Genomic DNA, 6,923 nt, shown 5'->3' with positions numbered 1-6,923 from the left:
AACTAGTTGAGTTTTATCTTTCTTGCTTTCTCTCGAGTCCGATCATCTCTCTCTATACTCCTTTAGTTTTCTTTTCTGTCTCCTTGAGTGTTGGTGTTGTGAACTATTGAGAAAAAGTGAGATTGTGAGAGTTTGAGTGACATATGGGAAAATTAATGAGTAAGAAGAGAAATAAATATCTTTACTTGGAGAGCTATTGGTGTGAGCAAAATATCTACAATATCATATGTGAAGGTTATTGAGTTCTTGGGGGACTTTGATGACTAAAAGATGTAAAAGTGAGAAAGACATATTGTTTTGGATTAAAAGCTAGTCGAGGTAAGGGCATCTATCCACTTTTTAGATATATTTATACACTATTCCTTGTTATGTATATCTGCTCCGTATTTTCATACTTGTCTGATGATATATTTGAGATATTGCATATGTAAGTTGTTGCATTAGCATATAAGGGGAATCGTATGCTCATGCATTTCATAGTAAACGTGGCCACCAGAGAGGAGTCACGAGGTGCACACCGGAGAGGTGGCACTGGGTGCGTTGAAGACCACCTTATCCCGTAGTGGATCATTGAGTCTGATAGGTGAGTAGATACTCATCTCCTTAGTGGCGCGGCCACAACCCTCTGCGGAGGTGTATTAATTCCGGAATCATTTGCATGTGATGTCCTGTGATAGGCTTCACACTCATGTAGAGTCGACATATAGGCATTGCATTAGGAATCGAGTCTTAATAATATTTATTAATCTTAATTTCTACTTGTTTTCATACGTGGGTTGAAATGAGATCTTCAATCCACCTATAATATTTGCTCTGTTTATGCTTCTTGGATATTTGTTATTTTTGGATTGGCGACCCTTTCAGTGGATATGTGGGCTATACGCCATTAGATTATGATGATCCCGATGGAGTCTAGATACGACAGCGGACGATGATGAATCCACCACCTCGGATGCGCGTACTATTTCGCCTTGGGGGTTTAACTTAGCTTCGGGATAGATAAAGTTCACAGGGGACGTACTCGAGACCAGTCGCATAGTTAGTAGGAGAAATCCTTTAGGGTGAGGTCATTGGTAGGTCCAGTTCCCAACTTTATATTTTTTATAGTTAAAGATCAGCTTAGGGTTTTTTTTTATTTTAGTGAATACTTTTGAAAGGAAATTCTCCCTCTGCGTAGGGATGTACCTATGTCTTGTAAATTATTCCGTTGCCAAACAAAGCTTTATATAACTCTGATGTTCATTTTAAAAAGTAACCTTTAGTTTATTTTGTTCTTAAACGTTTATAACTTGTGTATAAAAAGGTTTAACACTTTTCTTTCTTCGTTAAAAAAAAAATTAAACACAATATTTGGTGCTGAAAAACGGGGCGTTACATTGTGGTATCAGAGCTTTGGATGACTTTTCTTAGAGTCTTTGAGTCGTCTGTCCTAAGCTGATCAATAGTCTGGTTTAGTGGGAGAAATTTGTTTCGAGTCTTGTTGTACTCTGAACTTTTTCCCTTTTGTGAAGCAAGTTTTGCTTCCTTTAGTTGATCTTTTCTTAACTAAAACAAGCCCTTGTACCACATATGTGTTAAGGTATCACTAGGTTTTGAGTCTTGTAGGAGCTTAGTGGGTCCGAGAGGCAATTTCTACGAAATATAATTTTTTTACCCCTACAATCTATCGAGATTTATCTCGAAGTGGATTGGATAATATTTCATTAAGTCACGTTGAAGGGAACATGTTTTCTTATCTACGGTTATAGTGTGTATAGACGTCAAATACATTAAGTTAAAAGGGTAAGAGATCATCACTTTATGGGCCCTTAAAGGAAAATATCTTTGTGTTAAGTTAAGGACGAGTTAAAAACTATAGCGTTTGGATTTAGGCGCCTGAATGGTCTAGTAATTAGTGGAAATATTTCCCAAATCAAGCGAATGTTATTTAGTTAAAGCGTAAAATTGCTAAAGATAAGCTCATAAAGTGTGGTTTTAAATATTATGTATGTGAATTTAGGAGAATGATACGGTGAGAGGAATACCTCCAAGAGAATTTTTCGTAGTACTACATGTTTTATTGTCGTTTATGACTAATAGAAGTATTTGCATCTCCAAGTTTCGAGGACGAAACTCTTTTTAGGGGGTAGTAATGTAAGACCCGTAATTTTAGAAAATAAATAAATGTTAATAATATAATATTATGCTACCTCGTTTATTTTAGTTTACGATAAAAATAAATAATACCTTTGACGATGAATTTTTATCGCTACTCGAATATTTTGTAGTTTTTGTCGCGATAGCGACTCATGATAAATTTTTCAGAAAATTTCTCGAGAATTTGATATTCAGTCTCTTCCATAAACGGAAATTTTACCGCGCTTAATTTTTAAAACAAACTCCGTTTTGTACGAAATTTTTTGTATAAACTCATAAAATTATTTATGATTGATTTATGTTATAAAAATATTTTTGCCATTGAAAATTTTCTCTCATAAGAACCAAGTGTAACTAGTATAGTATAATAGAGATTGGCTTTAAAGAAAATATCTACTTTCATCTTCTTATCCACACACAAACACACACGGTAACCCCACACACACACACATGCATATTCTAATTCTTTTATAAATATATGTATATGCAAATCAAAGTTGCTCATTCACACTTCCTCTCATTCTCTCACTTCAACTTCTCTCTTCTTTCTTTCACGTTTCTTTTCTCTACTCTCCTTCTCTCTTCTTTCATCTATGTTCTTCTTCATTCTTCTATCTTCTCTCCTTCCCCTCTCAAAACCGTAAAGCTCTCTCTTTTAATCTCCTTTTCAACTTCTTGTATTCCTCTTGGCTTTTGAGTTTACAAATACTCCATGTTTTAAAATAAAATGAAATATAAATCCAAAGAAAATTGGAGAAAAAGTTGTGAACCAAAAATGATCCATTTAACATGGTGGTGCTTGTGATCACTTTAGCATGTAAGCTTCTTTTCTATCTTCATCTTTTCCCTTTTAAAACCGTGTGCATATATGGTGTTGTGTCGGTGAAGTTTTTCTCTAAATCCTATTCACAACTTATTTTTGTACTTGCTCATGTGTTAGTATATATTACACAAAGATAGCAAAAGGAAACAATTTATTTTCTCTCTTTTGGTTGAAGTTGCCGTTATTTGGTTTTCTTTTCCTTCAAATTTTCTGTTTTGTGTTTATTATACCCTCCTTCTAGTCTTGTTGCTCAAGTTCATTTCTCATGTTCTGGCGTTCCTTCATTTAAGGCCTTTCATTTTGTTCACTAGATTGATTAATAATTTACATATTCACCTCTAACCGTTAAAAGCTTTAAGCACCTTTCAAAGAAGATAATGGACATATTAGTGGATTTTATAGACAAAGTTTCTAGTGTAAAATGAATAAGCTTACTCACTAATAAACTAAGAGGTGGTTCATAAATTAATTTTTCATAAAGCTAAATATTATTATCTAAGCAAAATATATTTTTGGACATATTGGACTTTTAACGTGTGTGTATATGCATATGGACGATGCCAAGAAAAATGAATATATGGACATTGGGACTTTGACTTTCCTCCGAATCATGACTAACAAAATATATAACTATGTGTCGATATAAAGAAAAAAATAATGTTAAAGTAGACTTAAGAGTTGAAGCTATGGACTTTGGAATGAAACTTATTTTTGGTGTAAAAATATATTATAGAATATGCTTAAACTTTTACCACTTTTTGTCTAAAATCAATGGTTTATTTAGTAACCCAAAAAGAATGGTTATTTGACACTAAATATGTATTGTTTTTAGAATGAATAGCTTAACAATTTTTATATATATGCGCTGAATATTTTTCATCGTAAAATTTGTAGGAACAAATTGTGTATTATGCGTTTTTAGTCCCTTAGAAAAAATGGGTGACCATGATCTCAATTGCTTTAAAAATAAAAGAAAATGATATGTAGTTAAAACTTTAAAGAATACTATTTTTAGAATAAAAAGCTTAGAGTTTTTACATATGGGCTGGACTTTTCTCGACGTAATATTTGTAGGAAGAAATTATTGTACCATGTCTTTTTAATACTTTTAAAAAAATGATTATGATCTCAATTGTTTTAAGAACAATGAAAAACAATACTCTTGACGTTGTTGATAATTTTAGTTTGCGCGTTTAAAGTTTTAACGGACTTAACGAAGTTTGGGAAGCGACATAAAATCAAATGAGACTCTCGAATTCTTCTTTAAAATTTAATGACAAAAACGTTAAAGATCATTATAATTTAAGGTTGGTTTAAAATAAGGTAATCTTGATTAAAGTTAGAAAAGTTTTCTTGATTAAGAGTAATTTTCCGGTGTTAGTTAATTTTAGGAATAGAAAACTTCTAATAGTGTTAACTTTGATCTAAAGAATTAAAATAAATAATAAAAGGAACGATAAATCTCGACTTTATTCATGATCTTCAACACCGTGGTCTCCTTGGGTAGAAACTAGTTGAGTTTTATCTTTCTTGCTTTCTCTCGAGTCCGATCATCTCTCTCTATACTCCTTTAGTTTTCTTTTCTGTCTCCTTGAGTGTTGGTGTTGTGAACTATTGAGAAAAAGTGAGATTGTGAGAGTTTGAGTGACATATGGGAAAATTAATGAGTAAGAAGAGAAATAAATATCTTTACTTGGAGAGCTATTGGTGTGAGCAAAATATCTACAATATCATATGTGAAGGTTATTGAGTTCTTGGGGGACTTTGATGACTAAAAGATGTAAAAGTGAGAAAGACATATTGTTTTGGATTAAAAGCTAGTCGAGGTAAGGGCATCTATCCACTTTTTAGATATATTTATACACTATTCCTTGTTATGTATATCTGCTCCGTATTTTCATACTTGTCTGATGATATATTTGAGATATTGCATATGTAAGTTGTTGCATTAGCATATAAGGGGAATCGTATGCTCATGCATTTCATAGTAAACGTGGCCACCAGAGAGGAGTCACGAGGTGCACACCGGAGAGGTGGCACTGGGTGCGTTGAAGACCACCTTATCCCGTAGTGGATCATTGAGTCTGATAGGTGAGTAGATACTCATCTCCTTAGTGGCGCGGCCACAACCCTCTGCGGAGGTGTATTAATTCCGGAATCATTTGCATGTGATGTCCTGTGATAGGCTTCACACTCATGTAGAGTCGACATATAGGCATTGCATTAGGAATCGAGTCTTAATAATATTTATTAATCTTAATTTCTACTTGTTTTCATACGTGGGTTGAAATGAGATCTTCAATCCACCTATAATATTTGCTCTGTTTATGCTTCTTGGATATTTGTTATTTTTGGATTGGCGACCCTTTCAGTGGATATGTGGGCTATACGCCATTAGATTATGATGATCCCGATGGAGTCTAGATACGACAGCGGACGATGATGAATCCACCACCTCGGATGCGCGTACTATTTCGCCTTGGGGGTTTAACTTAGCTTCGGGATAGATAAAGTTCACAGGGGACGTACTCGAGACCAGTCGCATAGTTAGTAGGAGAAATCCTTTAGGGTGAGGTCATTGGTAGGTCCAGTTCCCAACTTTATATTTTTTATAGTTAAAGATCAGCTTAGGGTTTTTTTTTATTTTAGTGAATACTTTTGAAAGGAAATTCTCCCTCTGCGTAGGGATGTACCTATGTCTTGTAAATTATTCCGTTGCCAAACAAAGCTTTATATAACTCTGATGTTCATTTTAAAAAGTAACCTTTAGTTTATTTTGTTCTTAAACGTTTATAACTTGTGTATAAAAAGGTTTAACACTTTTCTTTCTTCGTTAAAAAAAAAATTAAACACAATATTTGGTGCTGAAAAACGGGGCGTTACATTGTGGTATCAGAGCTTTGGATGACTTTTCTTAGAGTCTTTGAGTCGTCTGTCCTAAGCTGATCAATAGTCTGGTTTAGTGGGAGAAATTTGTTTCGAGTCTTGTTGTACTCTGAACTTTTTCCCTTTTGTGAAGCAAGTTTTGCTTCCTTTAGTTGATCTTTTCTTAACTAAAACAAGCCCTTGTACCACATATGTGTTAAGGTATCACTAGGTTTTGAGTCTTGTAGGAGCTTAGTGGGTCCGAGAGGCAATTTCTACGAAATATAATTTTTTTACCCCTACAATCTATCGAGATTTATCTCGAAGTGGATTGGATAATATTTCATTAAGTCACGTTGAAGGGAACATGTTTTCTTATCTACGGTTATAGTGTGTATAGACGTCAAATACATTAAGTTAAAAGGGTAAGAGATCATCACTTTATGGGCCCTTAAAGGAAAATATCTTTGTGTTAAGTTAAGGACGAGTTAAAAACTATAGCGTTTGGATTTAGGCGCCTGAATGGTCTAGTAATTAGTGGAAATATTTCCCAAATCAAGCGAATGTTATTTAGTTAAAGCGTAAAATTGCTAAAGATAAGCTCATAAAGTGTGGTTTTAAATATTATGTATGTGAATTTAGGAGAATGATACGGTGAGAGGAATACCTCCAAGAGAATTTTTCGTAGTACTACATGTTTTATTGTCGTTTATGACTAATAGAAGTATTTGCATCTCCAAGTTTCGAGGACGAAACTCTTTTTAGGGGGTAGTAATGTAAGACCCGTAATTTTAGAAAATAAATAAATGTTAATAATATAATATTATGCTACCTCGTTTATTTTAGTTTACGATCAAATAAAAATAAATAATACCTTTGACGATGAATTTTTATCGCTACTCGAATATTTTGTAGTTTTTGTCGCGATAGCGACTCATGATAAATTTTTCAGAAAATTTCTCGAAAATTTAATTTTCAGTCTCTTCCATAAACGGAAATTTTACCGCGCTTAATTTTTAAAACAAACTCCGTTTTGTACGAAATTTTTTGTATAAACTCATAAAATTATTTATGATTGATTTATGTTATAAAAATATTT

The sequence above is a fragment of the Medicago sativa genome, chromosome 3 (assembly GCF_051527215.1).
Source record: "Medicago sativa cultivar Bolivia chromosome 3, Bolivia_mono, whole genome shotgun sequence".
NCBI classification, from domain to species: Eukaryota; Viridiplantae; Streptophyta; class Magnoliopsida; order Fabales; family Fabaceae; genus Medicago; species Medicago sativa.
The sequence above is the reverse complement of the archived record's forward strand: the minus strand, read 5'-3'. Positions refer to the sequence as shown.